Consider the following 19,321-nt stretch of genomic DNA (forward strand, 5'->3'; position numbering starts at 1 on the left):
AATGTAATCTGGGCGATTTCTGCCCCCTCCCCTTGGGGGTAGATTGGCCTATTTTTTTTTAGGCCCATCTTCCCCCAAGCAGAGAAGACTAGACACAAGGGAAAATGAAAAAATGGTTAGTGGCGGAGTGTTTGTCAACTGGCGAAGTATTTGCTTTTATGATAATAACAGTTTTTCTCCTTTTTGTTTTAGTTCAAAGCTTTTGCTGACTTTGCTGTGGCTTGTTGCAGTTTTGGCAGTAGTTGTCCTGCGGTTTGCGTAGTTGCATGTTTTAGGTAAGTAAATAAATTTACTCCAAGTGAGTATTGTTGCAATGCATGAATGACATGTTTGTAGGTGGTGTACTGAATGCAGGATTGTGTGTGAAATTGTCCTTAGAGTTATGCACAATGATTATTGTGTTGTCTTATGTCTAATTTGCTTTTTTTTTTCTCTTTTTAGTGGGATATCGTTGGTGATTGCTGTGGCTGTGCAGAGTAGTTGCTGGTGAGTCAAGCTTTTTCAGGCAAGTGAGCAGTATAGTTTTTGAGTTTATAATTCTTAGTGATAAACCTATACTTTGTTACTTATCTTACACAGTGCTGGTTGTTGGTGGTGTATTTGTCCAGTTAATTTTTGTAGGAAGGATCATGGCCAGCCGTAGGATGACCGCTCAGCAGGTTGTTAGTGTGCTTTTTGTGTCATCTTCTGACCATGAATATGAGACTGACTCTGCATCTGAGGCAGAGGAGGAAGTGCAGGATTCTGGAAGTGAATTTTCTGTCAGAGATGAATCATCTGATGATGAAGCCACTCTCAGTGCTGATGAAGGGCCTGTTTTAGAGGAGGACAGTGATGTGCCAATGGTGCAGGAGCCAGCGGCTGAAAGGCTTCCCATTGGAAGACCTGACGCATGGGTTGCACCAAACATGGAGCAGCCACAGTTGCCTGCGTTTACTGGTTTTCCAGGGTGTCGAGTTAATACGGAAAACTTTTTGCCCGTCAACTTTTTTGAGTTGTTTATGGACGATATATTTTTGGAAGAGATTGTTGAGCAGACTAATTTGTATGCAGAGCAGTTTTTGAGGGACAACGCTGCCAGACTTAGGCCACACTCTAGAGCTAGCCGGTGGATTCCCACAAATCTGGAAGAGTTGAAAAAGTTCTTGGGTTTAACTTTTTTGATGGGGCTGATAAGGAAGCCGTCGCTGTCTTCATATTGGTCTACTAGTCCCTTGATGGCAACTGCTATATTTCCTGCCATCATGAGTCGTAACCGGTATGAGCTTCTTCTTCGGATGTTGCATTTTGTAGATAATGCTTTAGCCTTGCCACGAGATCATCCTGATTCTGACCGTCTTTTTAAGATTAGACCTGTCCTTGATCATTTGGTAGATCGGTTTTCAGAGATCTATGTTCCAGGGAAAGAAATATCTGTAGATGAGTCTTTGGTCCTGTTCAAGGGTCGTTTGGCTTTTAGGCAGTACATTCCTAGCAAGAGGGCACGGTATGGAATTAAATTGTATATGCTGTCAGAAAGTAGTACAGGATATGTTTATAATTTCCGGGTCTACACTGGTAGGGATTCCAATATTGACCCCCCTGGTTGTCCTCCCACTTTTGGAGTTAGTGAGAAAATTGTGTGGGAACTTGGTAGACGACTGTTTAACAAAGGTCACCATTTATATGTAGATAACTTCTACACTGGAGTTCGGTTGTTCAAGGAGTTGTTCAGAGTGGACACTGTTGCTTGTGGCACAATCCGCTCTAATCGGAAAGGCTATCCAAAAGAGCTTGTCTGTAAAAAACTTGAGAAGGGACAGTGCAGTGCCTTGCGGAATGATGAGCTGCTAGCTCTGAAATTTGTAGACAAGAGGGATGATATGTTTAAAGTGGACCAGAACACCTGGGGCCCATATATTAACAGACTTTCTAATGCCATCTTGACTAGCAGAATTTATCCTGACTCATGGAAAGAGGCGATTATAGTGCCCATCCACAAGAAAGGAGAGAGGAACAACCCGGGTAATTATAGACCCATCAGCCTCCTCGACAACCTTCAAAAAATTTTCTGCTATCAGTTGTTGAGCAGGCTGAACAAGTGGCTAGTTGAAAATCAAATCTTAAATCATCTACAAGCGGGCTTCAGAGAAAAAACTAGCACATTAGATCAGATATTTCGTTTTACTTCTATTAAATGGAAAGTTGTCGATGTTGACTTAGGCCATCTATATGTAGCATTTGTAGATCTAAAATCGGCCTTTGATCTAGTACCCCGCCACAAACTGTGGGAAGTTCTGTCTAAAATAGGAGTCCCGTGTTCTATTTTAAATATTATCAGGGATCTTTACACTGGCAACTATAGCAGAATTAGATGGGGCCCACAAGGTGAATTAACAGAAAAATTCCTTACTGCCCGAGGTGTAAGACAAGGTTGTGTTCTTGCCCCTACCTTATTCCTTCTCTTCATAAACGCATGCATCCCTTATCTTATGGAGTGCTCTAACGACTCGCCTAAAATAGGAGGGCAGAAGATCCCCTGCCTTCTTTTTGCCGATGACACCCTGCTGGTTTCTCAAACAGCCACAGGCCTATCAACCCTGCTTTCAAGATTCATTGACTATTGCAATGATTATGGGCTCGAAATTAACCGATTAAAAACCAAGTGCATGGTGTTTGGCGATAGGAAAGGCAGAATGAGACGACCTATCTATTTAGAGGGTGCCGCGCTGGAAAGAGTCAGCGATTTTGATTATTTAGGCCTGAAACTAGAAGACTCGCACAAGTGGCAGCGCCACATCCAGAAGGCAACTTTACGATTGCAACAGCGAGCGAGTGGCATTGCAAGATTTGCAGCTAGATCTCCTAGCTTTGCCATGACGCCCGCAGTAGAAATTTACAAACTACAAGCAAGAGGGGGAGCAATCTATGGAGCTGAACTGTGGGGCCACTGTTGCCTGGATGATTTGATAAAAGTGGAGAACTCTTTCTTAAGGTCATTGCTAAGAGTTCCTTCCAGTACCCCAATGCTCCCAATACGCATGGACCTAAATCTCCCTTCTATCAGCCAGATTGTTGCACTCAAGCCCCTGTTGTACTGGATTCGCCTATGGTCATCAGATTCTCTTGTCCATTATAGATGTGCGCTAGCTAACTTGATGGCCAACAACACTAGCTCCAAAATCAAGTGGTGTGCATATGTAGAAAGGACCCTCTCGCTTCTTGGTTTGGGGTCCTATTGGAAGGAACCATTATCTATCCCTAAGAACGCAACCCAGACTCTAAAGGATGCTTTCTGGCTCCATGTTCAACTTTCCCAACTGTCCGCTGTCTCGTCATCATCCATGACGGGAAACTTTTTATATTTTAAATGTCATTATGAATTTGCACAATATATGGATATAGTATCTTCCCCGTTTGCTCGTTCATTATACATTAGATTCAGGGTGGGCTCTCTTCCTTTGCGTTCCCTCACTTATAAATGGCCTAATTTTAGTTGTTCTTCTAAGATGTGTCCGATGGGCTGTGCTAGAGAAGAATCAGTAACTCATATCCTCTTCCAATGCCCCGCATACTCCAAACAAAGAGCCCGTTGGATCATTCCTCTGTGCAGAAGTAAGGGTTTTAAAAACTGCTTGCTAGCTTTGAGAATTTTTAAATCTGATTCATCGGTTTTAGTGGTTTGTTGTTTGTCAAAATATTTAGACTCAATCTGGCGTATCAGATTGAACACGCTTAAAAAAGCAGAGGGAAATTTAACAATGAATGTGGTAAACAACAATTGATGGATTTATCACTGCATGCACATATCACTTTTATTGCTTCAGATGCATCCCCTACCTGCTGTTTTTTATTTTTCTTAGATATTTTTTAAATCGAAATGTCCTTTTTATCTGATATGGTTTGCCAGGCTTGTATCTTATTCTTTTACCTATAATGCGTTTTTACATAACTATAAGGTGCGATTTTCCATGAGGGAACTGCTTATGTGTAAATATTTCTCTTTTCTTTTTTTTCTCCTTTTCAATCTTTTATGACTTAAATTGTTTATCATGTAGCTTGCCGTTCCTTTTTTGTGTGATGCGCTTTTATGGTATTTATATTTACCGAAATAAAGCTAATGAATGAAAAAGAGGGATGTATACATGCTAAGCACCATCCATGATGAGAGTACTTCACCTGTGGCTGTTTGGGGTCAGGTTGCCGAAGTGCGCAAACCTGTGTGCATCTTAGACTATAATAAGCACATGGGTGGTGTTGATAGAGTAGATCAGAGGTTAGAACCTTACACTGCTGCTCGTAAGTCTTATGTGTGGTATAAGAAATTAGCGCTTCACTTGTTCCACTTGGCAACTTTTAATGCTTTTGTTGTGTTTAAGGATAGTTCTCCAGAGTCAAGGATGACATTTGTGAAATTTCAGGAGTCTATCATAGCTAGCCTTGTTGTGCTGGAACAGGCAAGAGTTCCTAGAGAAGCAGTGGTGGAGGATGTGGCTAGATTGAAAGATCGTCACTTTGCTGAGCACATTCCTCCCACGGCCAAAAAAAACTTTCCTGCTAAGAGATGTAGAGTCTGTGCTCGAAGAGGTATCAGGAAGGAGACTAGGATGTACTGCCCTGATTGTCCTTCAAAGCCTGGGCTGTGTGTGGGTGGCTGTTTCAGGAGCTACCACACACAGAAGAATTATTGGGAAATTCCGTGAGCGTAAACTGGTGTTTTATATTTTTATATGTTCGGTTTCACGGTTGGCATTAGTCATGTATTCAGTTAGAGCTTTTGTGTTTGTAGTTTTGTACTAATTTATGATTAGTGGTTTCTTTGTTGTTTAAAAACAAAAAAAAGGGGATGGCATGTGTAGAGTGGCGCTTGGCTGGCGGCGTGGGTGTGGTGGCGCTTGGCTGGCGGTGTGTGTGGGGTGGCGCTTGGCTGGCGGTGTGTGTGGGGTGGCGCTTGGCTGGCGGTGTGTGTGGGGTGGCGCTTGGCTGGCGGTGTGTGTGGGGTGGCGCTGGGCTGGCGGTGTGTGTGGGGTGGCGCTTGGCTGGTGGTGTGGGTGGGGTGGCGCTTGGCTGGTGGTGGGGCGCTTGGCTGGCAGTGCCGGCCAAACGCCAGTCCACACACTCATCAGCTGGTGTGATTGCTGTATCAGGCATGTGGGCGTATGAAAGTGATGGGCCCTTGACTGGCGCTGTCTGTGGATGCGAGTCTTGTAATGTGCTGGGCCCGTGGCTGGCGGCTTGAATGGTCTAGTGCATGTCATGTATGAAAGGTGTGTGAATGGACTGTAAAGCGGTTGGTGCCTTGTCGTGGCTTTACAGCTCACGAGCTGTGAGTCATTGGTTCAGTTTTTTGGCCTTTCAGTTATTACCAGTGCATTTCACTTTTGTGAAATCTCTTGTTAATAAAATTTGATCTACTGAACCATCACTCACCCTCGTGCCAAATCCAACCAGTATGTGTGGTACAAATGACAAAACCTGCTCCGCTGTAATCAGGCGTCGCAGCACACTTGAGACACGCTAGGTGCCTCGGGTGGGACCCCGATGATGAAGCATGCCACCAACTTGGTTGGTGGGTGAGGGGTCTTCTTCACATAACCTAAGTGTGTTTCTTTTCACAATTTTAGTGTTTGGCACATCACGGATGTATGTGCACACATCAAAGTGATATATTCCAAAAATACCTGTGTTTGGGGGGGAGGGCCCACCTATGTTTTTGGTCCTGGGTGCGGCCGTCATGTAGGGAAACCTAAAAAACCCAGAAACTTTTTACAACTAGGCACCCCAAGGAGTCTAGGGAGGTGTGGCTTGTGTGGCTCCCCCAACATTTTCTTACCCAGACTCCTCTGTAAACCTCAAAATTTGCATAAAAAAGCATATTTTCCTGATTTTTCTTAGTAGGATCACCGCTCCAGCACAAAATTCCTACTCCCCAGTTTTCCCCTCAGTCTCCCAAGTAAAATGACACCTCACTTATGTGGGTCCCCAAAGCAGAGTCCGTCTAAAGTATAAAAGAATATGCCCTTATAAACTTGCTGTGCTATCCCTTCTATCCCTTCAGGTTTTGGGCCTTATTCTGTTGCAGGCACCTGGCCCACCCACACAAGTGAGGTATCATTTTTATCGGGAGACTTGGGGGAACGCTGGGTGGAAGGAAATTTGTGGCTCCTATCAGATTCCAGAACTTTCTGCCACAGAAATGTGAGGAACATGTGTTTTTTTAGCCAAATTTTGAGGTTTGCAAAGGATTCTGGGTAACAGAACCTGGTCCGAGCCCCGCAAGTCACCCCTCCTTGGATTCCCCTAGGTCTCTAGTTTTCAGAAATGCACAGGTTTGGTAGGTTTCCCTAGGTGCTGGCTGAGCTAGAGGCCAAAATCTACAGGTAGGCACTTCGCAAAAAACACCTCTGTTTTTTTCCAAAATTTAGGATGTGTCCACGTTGCGCTTTGGGGTGTTTCCTGTCGCCGGCGCTAGGCCTACCCATGCAAGTGAGGTATCATTTTTATCGGGAGACTTGGGGGAACGCTGGGTGGAAGGAAATGTGTAGCTCCTCTCAGATTCCAGAACTTTCTGCCACAGAAATGTGAGGAACATGTGTTTTTTTAGCCAAATTTTGAGGTTTGCAAAGGATTCTGGGTCACAGAACCTGGTCCGAGCCCCGCAAGTCACCCCTCCTTGGATTCCCCTAGGTCTCTAGTTTTCAGAAATGCACAGGTTTGGTAGGTTTCCCTAGGTGCCGGCTGAGCTAGAGGCCAAAATCTACAGGTAGGCACTTCGCAAAAAACACCTCAGTTTTTTTCCAAAATTTAGGATGTGTCCACGTTGCGCTTTGGGGTGTTTCCTGTCGCCGGCGCTAGGCCTACCCACGCAAGTGAGGTATCATTTTTATCGGGAGACTTGGGGGAACGCTGGGTGGAAGGAAATTTGTAGCTCCTCTCAGATTCCAGAACTTTCTGCCACAGAAATGTGAGGAACATGTGTTTTTTTAGCCAAATTTTGAGGTTTGCAAAGGATTCTGGGTAACAGAACCTGGTCCGAGCCCCGCAAGTCACCCCTCCTTGGATTCCCCTAGGTCTCTAGTTTTCAGAAATGCACAGGTTTGGTAGGTTTCCCTAGGTGCCGGCTGAGCTAGAGGCCAAAATCTACAGGTAGGCACTTCGCAAAAAACAGCTCTGTTTTTTTCCAAAATTTAGGATGTGTCCGCGTTGCGCTTTGGGGTGTTTCCTGTCGCCGGCGCTAGGCCTACCCACGCAAGTGAAGTATCACTTTTATCGGGAGACTTGGGGGAACGCTGGGTGGAAGGAAATTTGTAGCTCCTCTCAGATTCCAGAACTTTCTGCCACAGAAATGTGAGGAACATGTGTTTTTTTAGCCAAATTTTGAGGTTTGCAAAGAATTCTGGGTAACAGAACCTGGTCCGAGCCCCGCAAGTCACCCCTCCTTGGATTCCCCTAGGTCTCTAGTTTTCAGAAATGCACAGGTTTGGTAGGTTTCCCTATGTGCCGGCTGAGCTAGAGGCCACAATCTACAGGTAGGCACTTCGCAAAAAACACCTCAGTTTTTTTCCAAAATTTAGGATGTGTCCACGTTGCGCTTTGGGGTGTTTCCTGTCGCCGGCGCTAGGCCTACCCACGCAAGTGAGGTATCATTTTTATCGGGAGACTTGGGGGAACGCTGGGTGGAAGGAAATTTGTAGCTCCTCTCAGATTCCAGAACTTTCTGCCACAGAAATGTGAGGGACATGTGTTTTTTTAGCCAAATTTTGAGGTTTGCAAAGGATTCTGGGTAACAGAACCTGGTCCGAGCCCCGCAAGTCACCCCTCCTTGGATTCCCCTAGGTCTCTAGTTTTCAGAAATGCACAGGTTTGGTAGGTTTCCCTAGGTGCCGGCTGAGCTAGAGGCCAAAATCTACAGGTAGGCACTTCGCAAAAAACAGCTCTGTTTTTTTCCAAAATTTAGGATGTGTCCGCGTTGCGCTTTGGGGTGTTTCCTGTCGCCGGCGCTAGGCCTACCCACGCAAGTGAGGTATCACTTTTATCGGGAGACTTGGGGGAACGCTGGGTGGAAGGAAATTTGTAGCTCCTCTCAGATTCCTGAACTTTCTGCCACAGAAATGTGAGGAACATGTGTTTTTTTAGCCAAATTTTGAGGTTTGCAAAGAATTCTGGGTAACAGAACCTGGTCCGAACCCCGCAAGTCACCCCTCCTTGGATTCCCCTAGGTCTCTAGTTTTCAGAAATGCACAGGTTTGGTAGGTTTCCCTAGGTGCCGGCTGAGCTAGAGGCCAAAATCTACAGGTAGGCACTTCGCAAAAAACACCTCTGTTTTTTTCCAAAATGTAGGATGTGTCCACGTTGCGCTTTGGGGTGTTTCCTGTCGCCGGCGCTAGGCCTACCACGCAAGTGAGGTATCATTTTTATCTGGAGACTTGGGGGAACGCTGGGTGGAAGGAAATTTGTAGCTCCTCTCAGATTTCAGATCTTTCTGCCACAGAAATGTGAGGAACATGTGTTTTTTTAGCCAAATTTTGAGGTTTGCAAAGGATTCTGGGTAACAGAACCTGGTCCGAGCCCCGCAAGTCACCCCTCCTTGGATTCCCCTAGGTCTCTAGTTTTCAGAAATGCACAGGTTTGGTAGGTTTCCCTATGTGCCGGCTGAGCTAGAGGCCACAATCTACAGGTAGGCACTTCGCAAAAAACACCTCTGTTTTTTTCCAAAATGTAGGATGTGTCCACGTTGCGCTTTGGGGTGTTTCCTGTCGCCGGCGCTAGGCCTACCCACGCAAGTGAGGTATCATTTTTATCGGGAGACTTGGGGGAACGCTGGGTGGAAGGAAATTTGTAGCTCCTCTCAGATTCCAGAACTTTCTGCCACAGAAATATGAGGAACATGTGTTTTTTTAGCCAAATTTTGAGGTTTGCAAAGGATTCTGGGTAACAGAACCTGGTCCGAGCCCCGCAAGTCACCCCTCCTTGGATTCCCCTAGGTCTCTAGTTTTCAGAAATGCACAGGTTTGGTAGGTTTCCCTAGGTGCCGGCTGAGCTAGAGGCAATAATCTACAGGTAGGCACTTCGCACAAAACACCTCTGTTTTTTTCCAAAATTTAGGATGTGTCCGCGTTGCGCTTTGGGGTGTTTCCTGTCGCCGGCGCTAGGCCTACCCACGCAAGTGAGGTATCATTTTTATCGGGAGACTTGGGGGAGCGCTGGGTGGAAGGAAATTTGTAGCTCCTCTCAGATTCCAGAACTTTCTGCCACAGAAATGTGAGGAACATGTGTTTTTTTAGCCAAATTTTGAGGTTTGCAAAGGATTCTGGGTAACAGAACCTGGTCCGAGCCCCGCAAGTCACCCCTCCTTGGATTCCCCTAGGTCTCTAGTTTTCAGAAATGCACAGGTTTGGTAGGTTTCCCTAGGTGCCGGCTGAGCTAGAGGCCAAAATCTACAGGTAGGCACTTCGCAAAAAACACCTCTGTTTTTTCCCAAAATTTAGGATGTGTCCACGTTGCGCTTTGGGGTGTTTCCTGTCGCCGGCGCTAGGCCTACCCACGCAAGTGAGGTATCATTTTTATCGGGAGACTTGGGGGAACGCTGGGTGGAAGAAAATTTGTAGCTCCTCTCAGATTCCAGAACTTTCTGCCACAGAAATGTGAGGAACATGTGTTTTTTTAGCCAAATTTTGAGGTTTGCAAAGGATTCTGGGTAACAGAACCTGGTCCGAACCCCGCAAGTCACCCCTCCTTGGATTCCCCTAGGTCTCTAGTTTTCAGAAATGCACAGGTTTGGTAGGTTTCCCTAGGTGCCGGCTGAGCTAGAGGCCAAAATCTACAGGTAGGCACTTCGCAAAAAACACCTCTGTTTTTTTCCAAAATTTAGGATGTGTCCACGTTGCACTTTGGTGTGTTTCCTGTCGCCGGCGCTAGGCCTACCCACGCAAGTGAGGTATCATTTTTATCGGGAGACTTGGGGGAACGCCGGGTGGAAGGAAATTTGTAGCTCCTCTCAGATTCCAGAACTTTCTGCCACAGAAATGTGAGGAACATGTGTTTTTTTAGCCAAATTTTGAGGTTTGCAAAGGATTCTGGGTAACAGAACATGGTCCGAGCCCCGCAAGTCACCCCTCCTTGGATTCCCCTAGGTCTCTAGTTTTCAGAAATGCACAGGTTTGGTAGGTTTCCCTAGGTGCCGGCTGAGCTGGAGGCCAAAATCTACAGGTAGGCACTTCGCAAAAAACATCTCTGTTTTTTTCCAAAATTTAGGATGTGTCCACGTTGCGCTTTGGGGTGTTTCCTGTCGCCGGCGCTAGGCCTACCCACGCAAGTGAGGTATCATTTTTATCGGTAGACTTGGGGGAACATAGATTAGCAAAACAAGTGTTATTGCCCCTTGTCTTTCTCTACATTTTTTCCTTCCAAATATAGGAGAGTGTGTAAAAAAGACATCTATTTGAGAAATTCCCTATAATTCACATGCTTGTATGGTCACCCCGGAATTCAGAGATGTGCAAATAACCACTGCTCCTCAGCACCTTATCTTGTGCCCTTTTTGGAAATGCAAAGGTTTTCTTGATAGCAATTTTTTACTCTTTATATTTCAGCAAATGAATTGCTGTATACCCGGTATAGAATGAAAACGCACTGCAGGGTGCAGCTCATTTATTGGCTCTGGGTTCCTCGGGTTCTTGATGAACCTACAAGCCCTATATATCCCCGCAACCAGAGGAGTCCACCAGACGTAACGGTATATTGCTTTCCATAATCTGACATTGCAGGGAAAAGTTACAGAGTAAAACGTAGAGAAAAATTTATGTTTTTTTCACCTCAATTTCAATATTTTTCTCTTTCAGTTGTTATTTTCTGTAGGAAACCCTTGTAGGATCTACACAAATGACCCCTTGCTGAATTCAGAATTTTCTCTACTTTTCAGAAATGGTTAGGTTTCTGGGATCCAGCATTGGTTTCATGCCCATTCCTGTCACTGACTGGAAGGAGGCTGAAAGCACAAAAAATTGCAAAAATGGGGTATGCCCCAGTAAAATGCCAAAATTGTGTTGAAAAATTGGGTTTTCTGATTCAAGTCTGCCTGTTCCTGAAAGCTAGGAAGCTGCTGAGTTTAGCACTGCAAACCCTTTGTTGAAGCCATTTTCAGGGGGAAATCCACAAGCCTTCTTCTGCAGCCACTTTTTCCATTTTTTTTTTTTAAAACGAAATTTCTCTGTATTTTGGCCAATTTCTTGGCCTCCTTCAAGGGAACCCACAAAGTCTGGGTACCTCTAGAATCCCTAGGATGTTGGAAAAAAAGGACGCAAATTTGGTAAGCTTGGTTAGCTTATGTGGACAAAAAGTTATGAGGGCCTAAGCGCAAACTGCCCCAAATAGGCAAAAAAAGGCCTGGCACAGGAGGGGGAAAAGGCCTGGCAGCGAAGGGGTTAACAGGGCCTGTCTGTACACATATCTAGCCATCATTTGAATGCTGCAACAAACTACCACCCGCCCACTCCATATCCTCCAACTTACGATATGGCCATACCACTCCTTCCCAACTCCGAAAACATAGTCCGCATCTAACAAACAAATGTGGCGCACAAGGAGAAAATTTTTGCCCACCTCTTAATTCAGTAACTGAAACCCACAGTGGGGCCGTAGCTAGTAAACAAACGCTCCATTTACATATGATCCTTGTACAGCATACAAGAACGATGAACTGCATAACAATAGCACATGCATCTCATAGCTATCGTGCAAAAATGGGAGAACCCCATAAGACTGCCCATGAGGGAAGGTCACTAAGCCCATGCACACATCAGCCATTCCATTGCAGCGGAGGAAGGGCATATCTCGGAACACTCATACAACAGCATAATGCATTAATAGACTATGCAACTTGATTAATAGAAAACTTGAGTCATGAACACACAATACTATACCCATAATGGAGCAGTAGGAGGGAACATCTGAAAATCAATTCTATTCATCCTGTCACCAACGGTGTTCTGTGTCGCTTCCTGTACAGCACTAGTGGATACATGATGCTTAAGGAATAGTTGCAAGCTCTTAGGGTTATTGAAAATCTTGGGTTTCCCATTCACTGAGACACACAACTGTGCTGGGTATAACATTGCATAGTCCAGCTTTAGGAACTGTAATCTGCATTTCACTGGCAGAAACTGCCTCATGGCTTCCTGTAACTCGGGTGTAAAGTCTGGAAAAAGTGAAAGTTCTATACTGCCGTAGCGTAGAGATCAGAGTTCCCTGGCATTCCGGGGGTCCGTGTCCCAGTCTCTATAATTAAGAAGTCTCACAATTACAGGGTGAGAGGGAGCTTCCGGTACAGGACTCGGTGCCAAGGAACAATGGGCACGCACTACCACAAATATGTCTGAAAAAGTCTTACGGCCAGGCAGTTCTATAAGGAAGCTTTTGACACAGGATTCCACATTGCCAACATCAGTAGATTTTGCCAGAACCACAATGCGTAAGTGGTTTCTTCCTGAGTGGCCTTCTAGCTCCTCAGTCTTTGCCCGCAGCACTGATACAGCTTTTTCCAAAGTCTTTTGCACCTCAGCTGCAGCAGCCCACTCGTCCTCAACAGTCAATACATGCTGTTCCATGCTATCCAAGCTGTCATCATTCTTGTCAAGTCGCTTTGACATTCAATCCATGCAGTAAGAGAGGGAATCAATTTTACCATGGATTTTGGTGAGACTGAGCTGCATCATCAATAAGACTTGCTGCAGTTTTCTGCCTATCTCAAGTCCAGAAACATCCGAGCCGGCTCCCACAGGGCCCACATCCTCCTCATGTGGCCTAGGAGCCTTGCACTGCTTAAACTGTAACTTAGCTTGACTCTTGTCCGATTTCCCCATCGCTGTCTGTGAGCCCTCAACAGTAATAGAGGCCTGCTACAAAATAGTTTGCAGTTGTCTGGGTCCAGTGACTCCACTGGCAAGGGCAGGGCAACTGAAGCACTTCTTGCACCAGGGAACAAGCTATATCTATATATACCAGGAGGCCCACAGGTGTATCCTCTGGGAAGCTCACTAGGGCTGTGCTCAACTATTGTAATTTAGAGGAGAGCCTTTGCCTCAGACATTATCCCCTACTGAGTCCCCCATGATAATTAGGCTCCTCAGAGACGCTTGACCAACTACACTGCAAGGCGTCACCGCTAAAGTTGGCAAGCTGTAACCCAGGACACCCAATAAGAGACAAGGCAAAAGGGGCCTGTGCAGAGATAAGTCCACCTATATTAACAGGCAAGTCCCAGAAGCCACTAGAAGTGACTGCAATACTTACACCACCAGAGTTTGCGTGGTGTTGGACCAAATTTCAGAAGGGGGAGCCATCCTACAGTGCAGTTTATTAATGCAGCATTCCTCAGGCCCCCACAGCGAGGGAAAAGGTAAGAAGAGGGGCGGGCGGGGCCCTCAGAACGAGTCTCCTGCTGTGAGGAGGGCTAGTTGATCAGCGCCATTCACGGCCTGCCAGCACGGCTGCAAGTTGTTCCTGGGCACCAAACCCATCCCACCCTGGTAGTGCGGCCTGCATGCCAGCAGGCCGCAGTCAGACTCGCTCCACAAGGCCTTCACAGATGCTAGGATGTGGAAGCCGACTCCTCGTCTGCCATCCCAGCGCAACGTCATTCAGGTCTCTGTCGGGTGCTCACAATGAGCGCGATTCATCAGGATCGCCGTGCCCCGGGTGCAATACAACGTGGAGCAACTTCCACATGTCTCTACCCAGCAAACGTGAGAAAGGCCGCACCAAGACACAGTGGGCTGCAGGGGAATCCTCTTTAAGACCAAGCCCATTTCCAGTAGCTCATCGATGTGTCGGCAACACAGGGAGCCATAGCACACTATGCGGCATATTTATACTCTGTTTGCGCTGAATGTGCGTCAAAAATTGTGATGCATATTCGGCGCAAACCTTGTCCCATATTTAAACTTTGACGCCTGAGCCCGCGGACGTCAAAATTCCTCTGTGTGAGTAATTTTTTGGATGCGGGAAACTGCCTTGTGTTAATGACATGCAAGGTAGGGGTTCTCGCCCAAAAAATGACTTTAAGGCCTGTGCGCCTTATTTATACTCCTGCGTCATTTTGACGCACAGAAGAGGGCGGGCCTTAAAAAACGGCACACAGCCTGATGTGTGCCGTTTTTTAATGCCTGGGTCAGGACAGGTGTAAAGGGATCTGTGGGCTTCCCTGTCCCCCGGGACACCCCCTGCCACCCTTGCCCACCTTGGAGAACACCCATGGATGGGGGGACCCATCCCAGGTAAGTACAGGTAAGTTGAGATAAGTATTTTTTGTTTGTTTTTTTAAGTGGCATAGGGGAGCCTAATTTGGGCCCCCATGCATGCTACTGTGCCCAATGGCCATGCCCAGGGGACAGAAGTCTCCTGGGCATGGCCATTGGGCAAGGGGGCATGACTCCTGTCTTTGCCAAGACAGGAGTCATTGCAATGGGGGTTGTGCGTCAAAAAATGACGCAAGTCTGGTTTGAGGCATGATTTTTGCCTCAAACCTGACTTGCACCATTTTTTGACGCACAACCCCCATTTTCCCCTACGCCGGCGCTGCCTGGTTTGAGTAATTTGTTTTTACTCTGACCAGTCCGCAGCACCGGCTAACGTCATTCCCTAAATAAGGCGGCTGCATGGTGTGTAGGAATGGCGTTAGCCGGCGGTAAAAAGTTTGACACCAACCAGCGCCGGCGCTGGTTTGCGTCAAAAAGTATAAATATGGTCCCATGTGTAGCAACGCGATGGAGCAGGATAAAAATATCGGCCCACAAAGGTCACCTAGCTTGTGTCAACTGAGATCAGGCAAACCCCACCCCTTGCTATAATGCAACTATTAACATAAGGCAAAGTATTTTCATATTTAACATACAATCATTATAGTCTTCTGATAAACTGCCTAGAAACAGATTGACATAGGAAATTTTATTGAAGTACAGAATTCATCTTAACCCAAAACTGGTAAGTATGATGAAAACTAAGTAGTAAAGGAAAAGGTGGCGCTGTGCCCTGCGCAGACCTTTGTGTGGAAGGGGCCTGCAATGGGTGTTGCTATGGGAGTGCCAGAGCAACACCCATTGCATTTTGACGCTGCCTCAGATTTACCAGTTTTTCTTAACCCCGAGGCAGCACCAAAATCTAACACCACCCCAGGACAGGCACAACAAGAAGTAATACTTTTATTCCTCCTCATTATTTGCTTTTTCTATGTGTGCTGCATTCGGCAGCAATCATAGAAAGAGCAAAATGCCAGAAATGATGTGTTTATGTGCGGGAAGGTGTCCCTTCCTGCACATAAACAATCATTTCAAAATGAGGCTTTGGCACTTCTATGTGTCTGCAGCACACATAGAAGTGCCAAATTGCCATTAGAGGTTGTTTATTTGCAGCAAGGGACACCTCAAGCCCCTCAACGCAATACATCCTTGCACAATGGTGCAAAGAGCCTGCGCTGGTGCTAGGCTGCTCAATTTAGCGCCAGTGCAGGCGGAAATGCAGGGGTGCGCCGTATTCTAGTAAATACAGTGAATCCCTGTGTTTCTAAAGTGACGTAGCGCTGCCAATTTTGCTGCAGCACCGCGCTGCACCACTTTTTAGTAAATCCGTCCTTCAGTGTTTGTAATCTGCATTACATTCATAACCAGCATGTGGAAGGCATGTCTGAAGTTGTCTTAGACAAAACGTGAGGATTTATAAGAAGTTTATTATATAAGAAAAACAAGGGGGTAGTGAATGCTGCTCTTGAAGATTTTTTAATCTCAAGCCACATTTTATTCCACAGATCAACAGACCAGATAACATTGAGCTATTTTTCCCATTTCAGTTTTACCTGTGATTTTTTTGTCTCTCAGTATCAGAAGATAATGATTCTATATAGTGTGGATGCTGACAGTCTTGAAACAAGAGTATCAAAAAGGTGGTTATCTTATATCGTGACTACATTAGTGATCAGAGGTTTATCATATATAGCAGATAAAATTTGTGGTAAAGTGTTAAATTTGTACTTAAATATATGTTGTGCATCAGAGAAAGACAGTATTGTATTGTCCTCAAATTAGTGATGAACCCATATTAACCCTTTCTTACTCCATGGTTTCCAACAAATTGTTCTATTTTAAATTTGAATGCGTTTATTATGCCAGATAGATGCATTTAAGAAATGATTTCTATTGTTGAGACATGGAAACAGTATGAGGTACATTAATCTGCATGTGTTTTTGAGGATGGGTTGCAACACACATGAGGGTAGTTGGGAAAAATATAAATTCTTTGAATATAAAAGGACAAAAGAATTCTACCTGAGCTCATAGAGGCTGATGGTCATCAATGTTATCTATTAGCCAGTAAGTGAATTGCTCTAAACAAAAAGCATTGTGAAACATCTGAAAGTCTGGAAAGTTAACTCCACTGTACTGTTTATCCTTTTTTTAACTTCAGTAAGGACATAAGTGGTTTCCCTTTATTTCACAAGAATGATGTGAGTAAGTAATCACTTTTTTGAAAGAGTAAGATGGTATATTGGTAGGAATTATAGATAGAGCAAAAAAATAACCAACATCATTTTAATAGAAACAAAATGTGTTCACTTCGTCAAGAAAAACTGGAAGTTGCAAAGTTGGATTAGAACTGAAAAGCAGTATGTCATCTCCAAACACAAATATTTTGATTTGATGTTTACCATAAAGGAAACCTTGTAAATAGCCTTTTTCTTTTTCTAGGTAAAAAAGGTTCAAGGGCCGCTATAAAAAACGTAGGAGATAAAGGACACCCATGTGGAATTCCTCTTTTGAACTTGAAAGGTGGGGCAATTAAACCATTAACAAATATAGAAGCTTGAGGTGAGGAATACAAAAGCGATATTAAAGTTATAATTTTGGGACCAAAGACAAACCAATTCAAGAACAAAGGCCAATTCATATGATCAAATACTTTTTCAGCATCAAATGCAACTGCTGCTTAAGAAGACCTTTAACATTACCAGATTGTTCTTGTTTCAACAGAGCTGGTAGGAATGGATCTAAACGCAAAGCAATCATTTTTTAAAAGATCCTATAATCAACAATAACCAGGGATTTTGGCCTATAATTCTTACAGAATCTAGGATCCCTACCTCCTTTAGGGATTACATAAATCACTCCATCTTGAAAGATACCCTGAGCTGTCTCTGTTGTAGAAAAGTAATTAAGCAAATCATGTAATTTTGGGAATAAAATGTGAGAGGAAAATGAATACAATTCTATTGAATACCCATCTGGACATGGTTATTTGCCTTTTTTAATTAAATGAAGTATTGTAGTAATCTCTTCACAAGATATATCTGTTTCCAATGAATGAAAATTGATATCCTTTCCAGTATTTAGAGGGCTTTTCTTGCCATCAAACTGTGCAGTCCATATGTCAAATTGCTATTTGATTATGTACGTAAATATTTCTGGAAGTAAACCTTATGTTAAACCTCTCGCTTGGAATTGTTGAATTGCCTGACTAACCTTTTCGCTTTTCGGAATGCTTCTTAAATTTGAATAAATCCTTATGATTTTAACTTTGAATAGTGTCCTGTGAAGGTTTCCTTCATTTCCATTAGGCCCTTAGAACATGACAGCCAGCTTTTAACTATTTCAGTATAAATGTGGGAGTTTGATTTTGAAAAACGTAAAACTAATGACCCCCATACATAATGGAAAGTTTCTCCCATGCTGTGGTGTCATTTTTGTAGATATACAGTCCCAAACACAGGTGGTGACAGACAGAAAAAACACCCAACAGCCTCCTTCTAATTGGGCAGATGGTCAAATGGCTTAACTCAGACATCTATAGGCCCTCAAACTGTTTGTGGAGCATATCAGCCACGGAGCCACAGTAGGTTCCATCATTGACATACTATTGCTCTGTCCAGCCACTAAATCAGGTGGGAGAAACATGAACAGGCGTTTGGCCAAACTGTAAATCAGACCCAAAGTGATATGTTAAAGCCTAGCATACTGCATAAGCCCACATATCCTACTTTTTAAATTCCATGCACCCTGCACTATGGGCTTTTTAGGACCTACCTTAAGGTTGGCTTATACCTATTAAAAAGGAAGGTTTCCGCCAAGCAAAGGGTTATTTGGCCAGGTTGAAATTCAGTTATATGCCTGCCATTGCAGCCTGAAGTGCAGTTTTAGACATCCTTTAAAATGCTACTTTCGTGGGTGTACCCAGACCCACTAGTAGCATTTAATTTACAGGACCAAGGTACACGTAGTACCATTTACTAAATATTTAAAGGGTAAATTAAATGTATTAATCAGGCATAAGCTAATTGTACCATGCTTTAGGGTAGACCACAAGCATGTTAGCACTTGTTAGAAGTGGTAAAGTGCACAGAGTTTTAATCCCATCAAAAACAGTTTCAGCAACAGAAGGCAAAAATCTGAGGGAGACCTTGCAAAAAGAATAGGCCCAACAGCGTTTAAAAAAAAACACATCTTGTGACTGTCGGGCAGTGAAAAGGGCACACAAGGACTATAAAGAGAAGCCAGAAGAGGTGCCAGTGACCTTTACACCCCTATTATTTCCACCATTGAGCAGGACAGCATGTATATCTGTTTATGAGATGTGTATGCTAGAATGTGTGCTGACTGTGGGGGTCATTCCTACCCTGGCGGTCATGGACCGCCAGGGCAGGGGACGGAGGAAGCACCGCCAACAGGCTGGCGGTGCTTCAGGGGCCATTCTGACCGCGGCGGTAAAGCCGCGGTCAGAAAAGGGAAACCGCCGGTTTCCCGACGGTTTTCCCCTGCCCCAGGGAATCCTCCACGGCTGCGCTGCAAGCAGCGCCGCCATGGGGATTCCGACCCCCTTCCCGCCATCCTGTAGGGCATGGGCACTGCAGGGGCCCCCTAACAGGGCCCCATTGAGATTTTCAGTGTCTGCAAAGCAGACACTGAAAATCACGACGGGTGCAACTGCACCCGTCGCACACCAGCAACTCTGCCGGCTCCATTCGGAGCCGGCTTCATCGTTGCTGGTGCTTTCCCGCTGGGCGGGCGGGCAGCCTTTTGGCGGTCGCCCGCCAGCCCAGCGGGAAAGTCAAAATGACCGCCGCGTCTTTTGACCTCGGTACGGTCTTTTGGCGGTCACCGCCTAGCGTGCGCCGCCCGCCGCCCGCCGGGGTAGGAATGACCCCCTGTGTGTTGTACCTTCGCATATGCACCTGGATATATGCCACCTATATGCATTGATACATGTCAGTGTTTGGTATTTGAACATTGAATAATATATGTCTTTGGCGTGTGAGCATCTGCATCCATGTGTGCTGTCTTTGTGCATAGTAGTCTAAAAG

This window comes from Pleurodeles waltl, chromosome 1_1, assembly GCF_031143425.1.
Source record: "Pleurodeles waltl isolate 20211129_DDA chromosome 1_1, aPleWal1.hap1.20221129, whole genome shotgun sequence".
NCBI classification, from domain to species: domain Eukaryota; kingdom Metazoa; phylum Chordata; class Amphibia; order Caudata; family Salamandridae; genus Pleurodeles; species Pleurodeles waltl.